General features: G+C 43.0%; 1 protein-coding gene across 2 annotated transcripts in view; it reads right to left on the reverse strand.

Annotated features, from left to right (window-relative positions):
• The window catches only part of drp2 (dystrophin related protein 2), a 155774-nt gene that overhangs the window by 90606 nt on the left and 47836 nt on the right, over positions 1 to 17332 (reverse strand). For both annotated transcript variants that reach the window (XM_076738393.1, XM_076738392.1), the window contains exon 2: positions 15503 to 15680. The gene's annotated coding sequence lies outside the window, so the exon portion shown is untranslated. The remainder of the gene's footprint in view (positions 1 to 15502; positions 15681 to 17332) is intronic.

A 17332-nucleotide genomic window follows, 5' to 3' on the forward strand; every position in this document is an offset into this window, starting at 1 on the left:
ATGGTTCGTATTTTACTGTTCACTCTATACTGTATAGGTTTGGCTAACCTGTTTAAAACCTGCATGATTGTCTGACTGCTTGTGTTACTGCTATCCAAACAATGGCCCCAGAACTCAGCAACTAACTTTGTACATAAAACATTATTATTACTGATAAGAAATGACCGACACTATGAAAATATAAGCCCCAAGTTGTAATTACTCTTTAACATTCAACAGCCAAGCTAGCAGCTATGTGAAGCCGTATGAAGGCACATTGGTGCTTCGAGCCAAAAGCTAACATTAGCATGCTAACATACTCACAATGACAACACTGTCATGCTGACACTCAGCATGTATGTTTACCCAGTTTACGACATTCGTGTTTTAACACGCTAACATTTGATATTTACCACCAAAACACAAAGTAGAGCTGAGGCTGATGGGAATTTTCATACAGTTGTGCAGGTTTTCCACCATAAACCAAAGGTTTATATAAAAATGTACTGGGAAAATAAGCCAAGTAATTTTTATTTATATAGCCCAAGGGACAATCTGTACAGCATACGACACCCTCTATCCTCAGACCCCTCGACTCCAATGAGGAAAAACAATGGAAGAAACAGGAAGAGCAACAGAGCAGGGAGCCCTCCCTCAGGACGGACAGACATGCAATAGATGTCATGTCTAAATAAGGACTAGATGAAAAGCCTATGTGATGACATTATTACAGTTCATCCAGAGGGACGTGAATCTCTGCACCAAATCGCAGAGCGATCCATCAAATAATTGCAGAGACATTTCACTCAAAATGACAAATGTCAACCTGGTGGTGCAAGAGGAAAAGTCAGGGGATCATCAAAGTCGTTAGGATTCATCCTTTGGGGACTATGAATGTCTGTACAAAATTTCATGGCAATCCATTCAAATAGTTATATTTGGTCTGGACCAAAATAGTTGACATTGACCTCCTTAGAGCCACACAGCTAGTGTGGTAAAAACAGCACTTAAAAGTTACTTTATACCAGTTTTGTAGAAAATATGATAATATTTGATCTGATAATGATTAGAAATGTACAGAGTCAGTGGTGCTGTTAAATAGTCAGAGAATCACGAGTGAGCTCAATGTATCTTGGCACTGCCCAGGTGGCCCGGGCAGCACTGGGGTGCCAGCTTTCATCTATACCTCCCACCAGTCTATAGCACAGGTGATGGGGACACATTTGATCTGCAGCCTGACAGTGAAGAGCCAATCACTTGTCAAAATGTCTGTATACATTTGCTGCTCTTTTCTGAGCAGCACACTTTGCCCTCTTAGTGCCAACTCATCGTGAAGTCAGAACACACACAGAGAGCATCGGGATTGACACTGACAAGATCTCATGAAATAATTATGCTGCGATTCCCAGCCAAATCTAGACAGAGAACTCATTGGGGACATGGCATCCATCCAGGTACTTTCTTATTTATCCACTCCAGCTTATTATGTAATATGCAACACGGCAAACAGATTCTATTAAGAGCCTTGCTCTGGAGTTTGGTCAATGTTTTCCATGTGAACATGCACTTCTGCTGGACTTCTGGTGCCAAAGTTATGGCCACTAACGCTTGCTGCAGTTCCTCATGTTGCTACTGCCAAACGTGTTGCTGAGGAAGGAGGTATGAAGGGCTGATGGCTTTGATTAGTGGCTCTAAAAAAAAAAAAACACAGGTACTGCTCCCTACAAAGAGCTTTCATTTATACAGTATGCTACACTGTGCCACTATGCTTCTGCCAGAGGTTTTCCACTCACACCTGAAGAAGAAAATCAATGGGCAAAGATTATGATCACGTCGGTAAAACTTGCATTTTTCTGATCTTTTCAGCTTAATTTGAGTCTTATAAATCTTTGAAGTGTCGCACATAAAGCTCATTGTGTGTTTCTGTGCTCCAGTGAGGATGGAGCCCCAGTGGAAACCAAGTCCTTAATCAAGTGTCTAACCAGACTCATAAAGCATCCTGAAAGGTCTCCCTTAGGCACCTTGCAGGGTAAACAATACCATCACTCTGTCATTGTCCTGAATTAAGATATTACCACATGCATGTAATTAACATTTATATTCAGGCATAGCACAATATTTCATCTTGATTAAATAAATATTGAGCAACACCTCCATGAGAAATGCTTTGCCGTTTCCTGCAGAGAGCAGAAACTGGATTAAATAGAAGGGATTTTCGAAAGCAGAAAACAGGACAGCGAAGGTATTTGTGGAGCACAAAAATAGCAAACCCCCATCAAAGCAAGTCCACTCGCTTCCCTCTCTGAAAATCGAGGCAGTGGCCTTGCTTCAGATGTGAGCATTATCCACTGTGGCACATCCAGCTTTTATGGGCCAGCCATCAGTGAGCAGGAAGTGAAGAGAGAGAGCTGGTACATGGTGACAGGTCTGATTTCTTTTAGGATTGGACTGTGAGAGACAGGTATGAGCCACAAAATAATGAGTGGGTGATGTACTGTGACTGTTGGCTTGGAAACTTAAGCGAATCAAGCTTAACCTTTTGAGGAACTGTCACTATCGTGCCTTTAATGGAAGAAATCTTACCTTAACGTTGCTCTCCTGCAATATTTATGGCAGACAAGTCATTTAAATACAAGGACAGAGGGGGTTTGGATACGGCTGAGGATATGGTGAGTTTGTAGGCCTGAGATGATAGGATCAAAACTTTGAAGCTACAACAGCTTCGCGCCTGAAGCCAGCTGATATACGCCATCTCTCAAGTGAGAAAACAAGGGAGCAAGGGAGTGAGAGGGGACTGAGGAAGATAGGCTTTGAAGATCACAGTGCTGCCACTCATTCCGGTGTTTGGTACCCCATCAAGAGCCCAGAAAAAGACACTCTCTCTTTCCAGTAAACTGCTCCACTTCCTTTCTTCTTCTCCCTCGTTACCTCCTGCTCTATTACTCAACCCCAGAGAAGATGGGAGATGTTCCAGAGGACGCTGGAGTTTTCTCCCGTCTCTCGTATTCCTTTTATTCCCATTAGCCTTGAGTTGTCGTAAAGTACCTGACACCAGTGCAACACAGAAAAAAAAAAAAAGACAGAATAGAAGAGAGACAATGAGTGACAGGGAAAAGTGCGCCGATGAGGGACGCAGGGAGAGTCGATGAGAGAGGGAAACAACAAGGACGTAGTCGATGAGAGACAGGGATCTGAGCAAGAAAGAGGTTGGCAGTAATCAACGAGGGCAAGCCCCAGCGGAGGACACACATCCTCTGAAGAAAGGAATCAACATTTCAAGGAAAGTGACTCACTTAGACAAAGACTTTCTTTTAAGGATGGTGCGTAGAGGACGATGGGACGGTGAACGAAAGAGCGAGAAGATATAAGAAAGAGGGAAAGACAGATGCAACGATTTATTGGAGAAATCAGACTCGCAGCTTTGATTTCTGAACTCCATGCGCCATGAGCTGGTGACAGGAGGATTGCCAGGATCTGCAGCTGCACGACACACCCACCTCCACCACGCCAGGGTGTGTTAAAAGTGCTCAACTTCACACTGCTGTTCTAAGATCCACCAGTCTCAAAAATGAGGCATATTGTTGTGATTGTGATGCCTGTACATCCCTCTCCCTGCCCAGATTTCTGTTTGACCTTATCTTCTCTGTATTTTGTTTAATTTTTCAGAACCAGTCATACCACCCTCAGTAAGTTTTCTTGTTGGTGGATCACTACACTGACTTTTTGATCAGCTACCTGTCTCCACAGTTGCTCTTTTCACTTGTCATGACTTGCAACAAATAATATTAACGATGGCTCTGTTACATTTAGGGTGTCTGGGGAAGCTTTGTCAGCGAGACAGCATGCACACACACTTTTCCAACGATGACAAATTAACATGTTGGCTATGAAAAAGGTCTATGGTCCTGCACTGCACTATAGTACTGCTAATTTGTTGGCAAGGCTGAGCCAGCCAGAGCTTGTATGGAAACAGTAAGCACAATTTTGACTTCATCAATCACACATGCTTCAACTAAAGTAAATGAGAGTCTGAGCCACTGTTTGAAGTGACTGGTCCGAGTGTGACAGAGCCTTTAAGGTGTCAGTATCCATCAGAAGTGCTTAACAGCGTCTGAAACCCTTTCCACATCAGAATCAGAGGAGGCTGACCTGGACCATTTCAGTCACTTTCCAAAGCCAACGAGCACGCCCATTTCATGCAGCAATTGGTCAGGTGTGCTGGTGTGAGACAGTATGGAGGGTTTGAACTTGTCTCTCCAGCTCTCTTTTTGAGTTACACAACTCTCTGTCACTTTTCAACCGAGTGCAAACCCGTAAATGCCTTTGGGAGAGACTGTCTGATCCTTATCCCCAATTGTACCATTCATCGCAGCACACCCCTTTCTGTGACTGCAGGCTTTTCAGCCCACCTCCAGTGTGGCTGTTCAGAAAAGCTATCAACACTTTTGCCTTTGTGAAACTACACTTTCCACAAACCGGCTTTGTTTTTGAGCATATTGTACCGCAGACTTTTGTCTCCAAGCTTACTGCAGTCTATGGTGTGTAGCTTGCTGTAGTTGTCTTGCCTGAATGCCTGTACTCTTGACTAACTTCTGTCTATGATGTTGTGGTTTTCTGCCTTTACCCTAAAGATTTGCCTACCTGCACAGACTGACATTTGAGTAAAGCCTGTTTTTTACTAAATCTTCCTTGTCCCAGGAGTCTGCTTTTGTGTCCCACTTCATTAGATGCAACAACTGTAAGATCCGATACATCTGAGCAGCGAGGCTATGTCTCTAAACCTACATAAAAATTTCAGATGTTAAAGCAAAGCAAAACAGTTTCACTCTAAGAGAAGCACTCGAGAGTACAGTTTCAGACTGCAAGCTAAATACATCTCTCTCCCCTGGTAGGTATGGGTGTGCTGACTGGCAGGCTGCTTAAGATGTTGGCCGTCACTGGGGTTTCCGGTCACGCTATTCTGCCTGGCATTATTACACCACCCATCGCTGAGGTCCACTGTGTACATTATTCATGCCCCCAGAGGAGTTCATCAGAAGGCTGTGACCACAGGTGCTGTGACAGCGCTCGCAATCACAGGCGCCCACGCCGTCTGCTCATCCGACCCCAGCATGACATGGCAACCCCGGGTCCACCTCAGTTCAGCAGTGGAATCAGGCCCAGAGCCGGAAATAACTGACCAGCATCAAGTTAATCCAAACATAAAGTAATCCGGGGACTACCGTCAATGGGTGCTCTGTATTTTAGATGAAAGCCTGAAGGTCTAAGACGTCCGCCACACAAATAACGACCCGCGCCAGACATATCAGCTCACGCCTGTCAACTTCAGCACACTCCTGGCTAACGGATAGCCAGGGGATTTTATTAACTTGTTTGTTCAATTTCACAGAGCCACATAACTCCTGCTGCCATCACACATGCAAACACAGAACTTCTCAAAGCAGCGTAGCCTGTGAGCCAGGATGTGCATTTCCACTCTGCCGCTCAGATGTGTCCTGTCATCCTTCACGGCGAGGAGTAAATCCTAGTGGCACATCTTTCTGCTGACAAAGTGAGGAGTGGCCCACAAGGCTATTTGCCTAATATTACTGCAACTGATAGATACATTTACATGTGATGTTCTACAGCTGTCCTGCGGCTCACATCCACCGTTCAATCAGACATTAGAGGGAGTCAAGGTGAGCTGTCATTCTCCAAATTCAGTGTTATTTATGACCCTATCTCTCTGATTACATAGGTAAGGTCTGCCACATCAGAGCCATTTCTCCGCAGTGTGATACCATTCAAATCCTTGACTCTCTACCAGACCCAGAGCTGCACGCAGAATTCTGCAGGAAAAGCTATGCCCTCTGTAATTATTCTTTTATGCCAATCTCACCTACGTTCTAAAGCAAAAATAGAGCAATTTCAGAAGGATAACACGATGTTTTCTTCAGCTTTTTAAATAGATAAGCTGGATGGGGAGAACTAGCTTACTTTGGCTTTTCTCTTGATGTTCTCGACTGAGAATTGTGAGTTTTACTTTGTAGCAGGCTGGCTGTAAAATGTAACGCTACATCTGAAATAATCAAGTCGGCAGTGGATAATCTGTATGTACATAATGAGAAATTCAGCCAATAATGAATGGCTAAACAGCTGGGACTGACACAGATACTGTCAGCTTGAAGAAGAAATCTCGAGCAGCAAGTCTTTCATGATGAGGAAAAAGGCATGTACTCCTTCAGTGATACCGAACATTGATTTGTACAGTTGCCAGGACATGATATAGTGTAAATTGTCTATAATCTTTTCCCACCTCTGCCCTTCCTTATCAGTGGGAGGCACAGCAGCATTTTTCCTCTATCTAGAATTTGCTGAAATCAGTCTCATACTTCAGCACATAAATTAATCCTAACAAAGCATATGTTGCATTGCATAAAACAAGTCTTGTTTCTTATGTTTGGGAGAATGAAAGAGATTTAATAATATATTATGACACCTTGAATGTTGCAAGCTTTCTGCATGAGTTGAGATTCTACAGTACAAACTCAATACAAAGATGAAAAGAGGAAAATAACACATTTACAACTAAAAATAATGATAGAAATTCAACAGAACCTGATTTTAATGTTTTCATTTTGGCAGAATCCCCTTTGTTCCTGTTTGTTTATGTGCTGAAAGTGGGGTTTTATGACCTGTTTGTCAATGCAACGATAGTAAACAGAGATAGGAAAACTTTAATCCCCATTTCCCACTCAAGATTAATGAGAATTTGAACTAATATCACAGCGAGGACAAACAACCCAAGGTTCAGCCAAAGTTCAACATCTTTTTGAAGCATCTTTTTGAAGAGTATACAATACTGGTACATTTTCAAGGTATTTATTACATGTTTGCACTGTAGTGTCCATGGTTTTGTATAACCTCTAAATCCTCATCCGCAGTAAACATAAGGTTTCTGAGATTGATGCTTGAGGGTATGTCCGTACAGATTTCAGACCTCATGGAAATAAACACATGCATAAAGAAAATGGGGAAAATACATACGCAGAAAAGCTATGCCTCACAAATGCAAATCATTATAAATGTGTCCATTAGCCTTGTTATTAAGCTCCAGCAAGAAACAACAGTCTTGTCCTCATCACCTCATAGAAATGCCCTTCTGCTGCAGAGGCTACGGAGTAATGAATGTGTTGACTTCTGCAGAGCGCTGTTAGCGTCTGCCTGCACCACTATAAGCAGGGATTAACTTCTCCCTAATGAAGGGCAATTCAGTGCTGATATTAGGACCAATGGATACCAGTGAAACGACCCTATGTCCCTCACCCTCTCAATTATTCGGCTTCAGGATTAGCACTAAAGGTGTGAACACGTCTACAGAATGCTAAATGCGGGCTGATGTACAGCACAGTACACATATGCACAGTAAACATATAACCTGACATCTACGGAGGCTCAAACTACTTCATCTGCCTTTTATACTGTGGGTGCACATATAAAAAGCATAAACACACATACACAGGAAGATCAATGTGTTCTCCCCCTGAGTCCCCATTTCATAGCTCCACTAATGGCTCATAACACATCAGAGTGACAGCATCACACAGACACAAGACCCAGCTACTTCTCAGTCACCTCCAGTCCGATTCACGCAGCACATATGATAATGGCCTCGTCTGCATGAAAGGAAGGGCACAATGTGTGGTGCTTCCCCACTCCCTGTATGGGGAAATGATGAGAGGGTCTGATTCATTCTCGTCACCGCGCAGATAAAAATGATGCGTCTTACAAAAGCAGTTTTGTCACATCAGCTAACATTAATCTATAAGCCAGTAGTGGAAGAATTCACAGATCTTTCTCTTAAGTAAAAGTACCAATACAACAAAGTAAAAATACCCCATTGCAATCAAAAGTCCTGCATTCATATACATACTTGCTCCTGATCTATTATTCCATATGACATTAAATTTGCATCAATGCAACAATGTGTAAGTTACATTTTGCTGTTAAACATTTTGCTATAGTCCAATGGTTCCCAACGTAAAGGTCAGGCCCTCCAAAAGGTGACACGATGGAGTTGGAAAGAAGAAAAAACAAAGTTCTGTTGCACAAATGTGTTTCTCTAGTCTTTGCTTTCCTGTGAATTATTGGATAATTAACAAGTCCTCCAAATTAAATGTCAGAATATGTTATTTGCAAGTGCAGACAACACTGCGGCTGAGGTTTGGTTAGGTTTAGACACAAAAACTGCTTCATTAAGGTTAGGGGAGCTTCGTCATCATAGTTACAATAATGACCACATTGTTAAGGATCAGGAATGACCATTCATGGTTAAAAGCCAACGCTGACAGTCGGTTAGAAGCAGGAGAGGGACAGCTGTCTCTGACGTGTCTGACCTCTTCCTTACACCGACCTTTTTCCCTGTGTTACAACATCATCTGAATTCCTCTTTCGCTCACATCATAATTACTACAGTCGTTTTTTCATTTGAATTAAACATATGTCGTCTCGGGGCACTTCCTGAAATAATGTCGTTTTACTTGAGAGGACAGACTCAGACAATTTCACTTCCTTGAGCCTTGAACAGAAATGGAAACATCTGAGAAGCTTAGAGGGGAATGTACCACTCAAAAACGTGACAAGGGGCTCAAAGAAGACACTTTTTTTGCAAATGGGTTGCATTTTAACAGTTTACGGTTTATTTTTTAAGGTGAAATCTTAATCTGCAAAGTAACTATACCTGTAGACAAATGCAATGGAGTAAAAGCTAACATATTTTAATCTGAAGTGCAGGGAAAAGAAGGATAAAATAGCATAAAATAAAAGTAAAGAACAGGTACCTCAAATGTGTGCTTTGCACAGTACTTGTGTCCAAAGCTATACCTCATCACACGAACATGCTGACTAGTGTGGCAGTTTGGCTCCTTTTAGAGGAGAGATCACACATCTGTACCTGCTGCTTTAAAACACTGGTGTTATTACTTTTTTCAGTGCAATGTTCCCACAGAATAATGGTACTTATGCATAAATGATAATCACATTTCCTCACTGTGGCCCTTGGTGACATCCCTGTAACATCCAGTGTGCTTATGTATAAATTATGTCCACATCTCTTAAAGTGTTACTCACTAGCTCACATTATGGCCCCATGTTCTGCGCTGTTACGTAAATCTCTCTCTTTCACTGCACGGCGAATTACACGTGTTTGTATACGGCCGATTCAAACTGACATGCATTGAGTACTTGTGTGCGATTTTCTGATTTGATCATATATGCATTATAGCTGTAAAATAATAGAAACCATTTTTCAAATCAAATCATAGCTGCTACTTCAAGCGGGGCTGAACTTGTAATTTAGGATATAATTGACAAAGCAGTATGTGATTCCCTGCGACATCCATCATACATGAGCCAGATAAATGTTTAATTTCTTCCACCTTCATGGAAATATAAAAAATATAAAATATAAAACATCGCACTTACACAGTGACAAAAATCTGCATCTCTCTTAAGCTTTTACAGAAACAATCTGCTGTAGCAGTGAGATAGCATACATTCATAATATCAGCATTTATGGTCATCTGTCTGCCGAGGTGAAAGTGTGTACCCGGAGCTAATTGGCTTCAATATGGCATAAAACAAGCCTTTAATCTAACTCGTGCTCTCCTAATCACACTGCCCTGTAATAACAATATCAGAAATCAAATTAATGGTGAGAACAAGTCTTGCTGTGGGGAGCAGGGTAAGTGGGGGAAATATCCTCAAACGGAGATGAAATGTAATTTGGATGGAGGACGGCGGAGAGGGGATGTGTTCTGAGGGAACTGGAGCAAGCATCTGTCTCCAACGAAGGAAATGTCAGGTCCTGTTAATCTTATCTGAATGGCTGCCTGCTGATGTGGATTTAATTTTACAGAAGCGCGCGCCTGCTAAGTTGCGTGAGTGCACACCGGACAGACTTTACACACATGCATATATAACATATACTCACAGCGTGGGCTACGGTGGCCTTGAGGTGCTAAACAACACTGGACAAAATACGAAAATTGAAAACACAGCAACGTTTAGAAAATGCAACCAATTAGAAAACACAACAATTAAGACAATGCAACACTTCAGAAAACACCACAACAAAACTGAAAAAAACAACAACAAATTTGGAAACACAACAACACGACAACATGCTAGATAACAAAACAAGCTAGAAAATACACAATGAATTGGAAAACACAACAAGAAATTAGAAAACACAACAACTTCTTAGAAAGCGTAATTTTTCAGAAAAACACACGACAGGAAATTCAAAAGTTTTAAGTTTTGTTTTGTACTGTATGTTGAGTATTTATTGTGAAGTTTTATGTATTTTAAAGGCATTTTAAATTAGCTTAGGCTGTAATTGCTGTGTTGTGTGATGTTGGCTCATGTCACACACTTCTCCCGATACAAATCAACATTAAATAAATATATTTGTGAAATGTTATTTTTTCCTGTTTTGTTGTCACATTTTCTAAAATGTTGCTTTTTCTAAAAGGACCTTGTGTTTTGTTTCATTTTTGTTGTGTGTTGTCTGATTTGTCAATGTGTTTTCTGAAATGTATTTTGTTGTATTTTCCTAAATTTTGTTGCATTTTCTGGCTTTGTTGTGCTTTCTCAAATGTTGTACTTTCTATTTTGTTATTGCGTTTCATTCAAAGTTGTGTTTTGCATCTCAGGGCCACCGTAGAAACACATATGCAAAGCATTATCTTCGCACACCACTGACTCATACCTCACCACTCAGCCCATGTACACACATAAATTTTTGTTTCCTCATATGGGAACACTGAGATGCAGCAAACATAAACAACACACCCTTACCTCCCACATATTCCCATGCCAGCGTAAAGACGAACAAGCACCCATTTACCCATCCACAATTCAATAAAACACACAACCACACAGACACACACACACACACACCAGAAGAACAAATAGTCGAGCTGATTCTGTCCAGAAGCTATACATCTCTGTTCTGTCACCACCCCCATTCCCCGAGCATTACCCATCATTCTCAAAGGCGACAGGCAGAGAGAGTAAGGGAAAGATACATGCTAAGTGAAATGGGAAATAAAGGAGTGAAGACGAGGAGTGGGAGATGTGACAGCGAAAAGGGACACTGGTGAGAAGAGGGAGAGGATGATAGGGGAGTGCCACATTTGCTCATCCCCCGCACCAGGAGCCAGGCCTCTGGAGGACGACACACATGCATGGCAGCCTCCGGTTCATCACCGCACACACCACACAGGACAACAAGGGAGGAATAAGAACAAGGAACTGAAAGAGGGAGGCGGAAGATTCAAATGAAAGAAGATATAAGAAGATCAAACTGTGACAAGGGAGTAGAGAAGCGGAATTACTGTGAGAAGGAGAGTAGAAAGAGGGAGAAAGAAAACGTGATGTGGAACAAGATGCTGGCAGGAGCCACTGTGGTGGATCTTTGACGCCTTGACACGCTCAGGGACATCCAGGGTGGGCAAGCAGGCTAAGCTGCCTTGAACAATGATTAGTGGAAAGCCACGGGAACAGAGAGTGATGTTAAGACTGAGCTCTGCAGTGCACAGTTGCTTCTATGGTTCATCCATGGTCGCACGAGGATTTTAAGAACCTAAAGCAGTAATGTGATGCTGATATATTTAGCCAGTTTCAGATGTAGCGGGTAATCATATGCCTTATGCTTTATTAACACACAGATTATGACATAAAGCAGAAAATTATGCGGCAAAGGTTATATGGTAATACGTGGGAATCAGCACAGACAGAGGAATTACGGGCTGAGAGCTTTGGAGGGGATAAACCTTGGGGAAACATGTTGATGATTGCAGTTCATGTTGTTGATTAGCATAGGAGTACAGCAGTGATGGTGCTGCCACATTAGCTCATTGTTGTACACACTTGGCTGGGGATGTTCTGTGACACAGGAGTGCAGCGACATGAGGAGAGGCTAATTTCAGCAGTTGAGCAGAGGAACACATTATGGCACAGGCCTATGGTACAGCTGGTACACTGGTTTGTATCAGAATAATAAAAAGCATGCAGGCTGTCAGTCATCAGCTCTGACTATAATGCAGCAGCCCACAGATAAGGAAATGGGAAAGTAAAAATCTCCCTCTCTCTCCCTCACAAAGTATAGTAAACCCTTCTCAAATGTCTCCGAGCGAGATAACATTTTAACAGGCTGCAACTCCAAAACCAGATCTCTTATGTGCAGCAGTTGAGCCGAGGCAATGTTCCCTCGTGCCACACCAGTTGGATGACTGAGTGAGCACTGCATAGCGCTAATTTCCCTGCCAGCCCTGGGCACGGAGCTGGGTCTACGTCCTCAGAATCGCTGAAGCCTCATTGTGTATCTACACACAAGCTTCTGCCTCTTTTTTCTGCCCAATAGCTACCTTTTATGACCTTCTCTGAGCTCCCTCCTTGTTCCCTCGCTTGCCTCTGTGGTACTCTGATGTGAAGACAGAGCTGAAGCTCAGTAATTTGGAGTCAGAGATAGGGGCAGGCGGAGGATATTACTTGTGGGTAGACAGTGATTGAATTGGCTCCAGAGGGTCAAACACACCTAAATGACAACTCGGCGGAAACCCAGGACCCATTTATTTAACTCGGAGAGGCCTCGAACGACGGGCCCGCAACAACGGCTGAGAGTAGGCGGACGTGATGATGAAATGCACCACAGCAGAGCTGGAGGGGAGAGCAGGGAGGAAAACAAAAGGACGCCATGGCTTGCATCTCTCGCGCTGATCATGTGAGCCTCATTTATGTGTAGGAAGGAGAGAGCCATATCACGTCAGTCAGGTCATTTAAGGGCTTTCTGGAGACAGGAAGTACAGATATGACAGTAGAGAAAACGGGGGTGGAAAAGGGAGAAAAAACTGAAAGGACGCAAAACTGAGATGAGAGGTATTAAATGAGTTCTTAAGAGCGTTTAACATAAATGATATATTCATCGTTTCCATCTGCTTGAGGTTTGACTGGCACGCTTTTAACTATGTCATCTCGTTGCTTCTGCGGCGGTTTAATTACACCCACCTGGAGAATTAGCTCCCAACTCCGACGACAATAACAGCGGTGGATGAAGTGCATTGATCCACGCTTTCTTTTGCTTAGATTTTCTGGGAATTTGGACGGAAATTTGATTATAGTTAGGTCAAGATAATGGGCGGAAATTGAGGTCTAGTGTCTCATTTTCCATCCAAAATTAGTTTTCCTTCCATGTGCGGCCAAGGAGACAGGATAATGGGGTCAGTAGGACAGCCCAGTGGACCACAAATTAAAACTGTCTCAGAACACACAAGTTTGGTATTTTTATCCAAGCACACACTCAAAGTACTAGTATCTGACTTTTGGCCAGCCGTAAACACAACATTGACATTTTATCACTTTGTTAAGTTAATATGGCGCTTGTGGTAGCAAACAGTTGTCTGTGACACATCAAGTAGACCCATTGCAAACTACAATAATACCATTATTCTCCAACTCCATCCTCTCAACACCACAGAGCTACCATCAAATCGCTCAGCTCCCAGGCTGGCCAAAGGCCGCGCTCAAGCAGCATCCATTCTCCAACATCACGCTCAGATTAAGGAAGCTCAAATGCTGTTATCAAAAGGATAATGTCATCCTGCTGTGTTCAGGGTTCAGGTCGTATAAACGCAGAGAATCTCAGGAGAAGGCTTACCGCACTTCACGAAGAGCAACGTCGGTCAAAGTCATGCTTTTTTTAAAATATTCCATCACATTGTGAGCCAGCATGACAAATCTGCCAAGCATAACAGCACCCAAGAGAGGCAGAAACATACTCCACCAATGACTGTATTTATACCATCTCTCCCACCAACCTCCCCTACCGACTGTCTCACTTGCCAGCAGCCTCTCTCAAAATCACAACTGAAGCATAATGTGATGTGTAGATGTCCTTCAAGTCACACATAAAGAGCTGAATTTGTATGGCCTTTTGTAATGCAGCGTTCACTTGAACCAGGTATCTGATTCTGCTCCCTTCATATAGGAACTAATGTTAGCGAGTGCCTTGTTTCTCTACTTTAAAGCAAGTAGTTGTCCAGAGGTGATTTTAGGGAGTCACTGTGTGTGCGTGTCCTTGTAACCCATTAGCTGTCATTAGACAACAGCAAACATGAACCACTTCCTATCTTCCTGAGGAAAGGTATAAATTAATTCTGAAATATCACCACGTATCCTTGAAGCCTGGAAGTAAATCACATTGGATGTAATCAAGCTTGCAAGGTAACCTATCTAACATTAGCCGTCTCTTCACCCGACCTCAGAAATGCTCTAGTTCGGTCAGTAACGTTGTTGTTAATTTGACTTTAAGCTCACTGGAACACATAGTTCTGTGTCATGTTCATACAGATTAGATCAAACACAAACGTGTGTTTAAAGCATTTAGCAGGGAGCGCTTTGTGCGGCATGAACAGGCTGGCAAGACATGCTTGCTTTGTTACATTACGTTACATTGCGAAGCAGAGTTATTAAATATGTTGTTTTACCTTGAAATATGGCCCGATGTGCCTCCGGATTCATTGTCTTTTCAGTAGCTGAATCGGGAAGCGGTGAAATGATTGATGATTTGGCAGATTCCCAACATTTCTATGACTTGCAACCTCAAGCCAGAGGACAATGGGTGACGTGTGAATGCGGTCTATTCCCCGGAGACGACAGCAGACGGGCTCTTGGAGGTAACTGCGGAGTTGTTTGAGAATCACTGAGCTTGTCTATTAGAAGCAACTCGGGTTTGTTTTTGTTGGCCATCTGTTGTACTTCATCTCATTTTTACTTTACTACTTTTTGCTGGGATAAGGACTCACTTGTTAAGTATCTAGTTATCATTATGGATTTTCTATGGTTTTTAGTAGTGTGTTCACACTGATAAAGCAAATAGAAACACCATTAATTTTGAAAGAAATTGAAAGTATAAAACAATAATAGAGTACTCAGGCCTAAAGAAATGCAGTTTCTTTTTATTTGAAAGTCCAGTCCCCTGCAGTGTCTGCTTAGAAAAACTCTGGCCCTTGGAAAAATTGCAGTCGAGAGGCCCTGTCATACAGAATACTGGTTTATCCTCTGCTTTTCCTCGCTTCACTGACACCATACTTTGAAATGCTGAGTTTGACACAGTTCAGTAGATGACACCTGGAGCCGAAATCAAACTAGTCAATGGGCTTAAAAACAAAAACAAAGACACAACAGCTCTGATCAAACCCCCGGAGATTCCTCTAGAGCCCTCTGGCATCTCTGTTTGTTTGTGTCTTTCTGTGTGTGTGTGTGAGTGTGTGTGTGCACGTGTGTACGGGTGTGTGTGTTTGAGTCTATTGCATGCTTGGCTGGAGAAAATGCCTCTTTTACATGAAAAATGCACACATGAGCGACGCCAGAAGTAACAAGCACACAGAACAATCCCAAAAAACAAGACCACATAATCTCTCTGCCTCTCATCCCCAAAAAAATTCAGAGGCAGGGGTAGTCTGCCTGCATGCTTGATAGTTACCCAGCGGTGAAGACGTGATTGACGTGGCTGCAGGATCAGAGCCTCCCTGGAATCGAGCCAACGCTTCTGTGGCTGCCCTGCGCTGGCGGAGGGGGAGGAGGGGTGAGGGAGGTCTGGATGTGGAGTAACGGCAGCGGCAGCAGCAGCAGCAGCAGCGGCGATCTCCTCACACAGGAACCTACAATACAGGGAACAGGGTCAGAAACTCCACCCCAGTGGACTGAAGGAGATTTGATAAGAGGCTGAAAAAAGCACACCATTTAACAGCTGTCTTTCGGAGCTTAATCCTTTATTGGTGCCGGACTAAATGCCAAAGACCCAGGCCCTCCCCATCCCCTCTTTTCCAACAAGCTCAATGACATTCAGACCCGGGAGCAAAGTAGTAACAGCAGGGGCTTTAAAATGTGGTGACACTGAACATAAAGTAAAGGTTTTGCCCAACCTTTGAGCGAGATAGACAGAGTAGGGCGGCTCGGCTCTAACTCAGCAAACCTCTGTGACTCTGGCTCGCTTGTCGGGCTGTTTATTATCAGCAGACAGCACACTCGGGCCTGGAATACAGGACTGCTGAGACACTGGGTGCTGGCCGCTGGGAAGAAACAGGGAGTGAGGCGCCGCAGGAGGAATGCCAATGAGTGTCCCCTCGCCTCCCTCAGATTTCATTTGCTACTCTGGCACAACACCTCCCTGCAAAGCAACTCTATCCTGCCTCAGGTCTGATAGCAATGTTAACAGCAACTGGAGTCCTTTCTCTGAGTCTAAGCCTCACACCCTGACCATTAACCAACACTTATAACCCCATTAATCTGTTTTGATACAGCCCAGCCAGGCAATCTGCAGAGAAGATGGTGCACAGACAGGTCTGGAAACAAGGGCTCATAAAAATAAGTGGAAGATATTTAGAGAAAGTTTGTCAGCAAACAGGTTGGCTTAGAGGTGTGTCACATTTCCAATAAATCTAGTGAAGGTGCAGGAAAAAAGGGAGCACTAACGGTTCAAAACAGATATAAAAGTTTAATGCCAAGCTGGCAGCAAGCAGCCAGCAGAAAGGGGATGAGCTGAACTATTTTCAGAGTAGTAAGCGGCATCCATAATTCACATTATAGTTTAATATGAGGAAATAGAGGATTCCTTCATTCTTACTGTCTTCCTCTTCCTGCCTGTCAACACTTCTTCAGCATTGATGTCTGAGCTGCAGCCACCGTGTGTTTGTCTTAGCAGGTGGGTTTGTATGTTTATTTACATTTGTGTGAGTGACAGAAAATTTCATTGGTTTAATTCACTCAATATGCTGAATTTTCATGCGACATCCCGCGAAGGTGTCAGAATGAAACCAACATGAATGCAGGCTGACGCTACATCAGCCACAACTGGAAGAGACGCAGCCAGAGACGGTTTTCACTTTTCAAGTTAGACAGCCAGAATGCAGCATATCAGCTATTCCAGCTATTTTTTACTGTCAAACAATTAAATCTCCCTGTTCACGGCTAATAGTGGGATGTAATAATATGAGGATATTAATATGATCAAAGGTTGCCATAGACATTCATTTAGTCATAGCCGGACCACCCAGGGGGAGGAAACAGCAGGGACCAAAAGAGATGAAGAACTATGTTTAGTTATTACAATGTTCAATGGCTCAAATTTGAAACTGTTAGGGTTAAGTAAATGTAAAGACGGCAGCGAAGAAAGAGCAGTTAATCAGATGAGACCATATCAATGAATGGCTTCATTTTCCTTCTTTGCCTGGAGGACACATACACAGAAGGTACGCAATTAGATATTATGCAACAAGCAGCTCCAAAGACGCTGTCCAAGACACTCAATAAA

Source organism: Chaetodon auriga, chromosome 9 (assembly GCF_051107435.1).
Source record: "Chaetodon auriga isolate fChaAug3 chromosome 9, fChaAug3.hap1, whole genome shotgun sequence".
NCBI lineage: Eukaryota > Metazoa > Chordata > Actinopteri > Chaetodontiformes > Chaetodontidae > Chaetodon > Chaetodon auriga.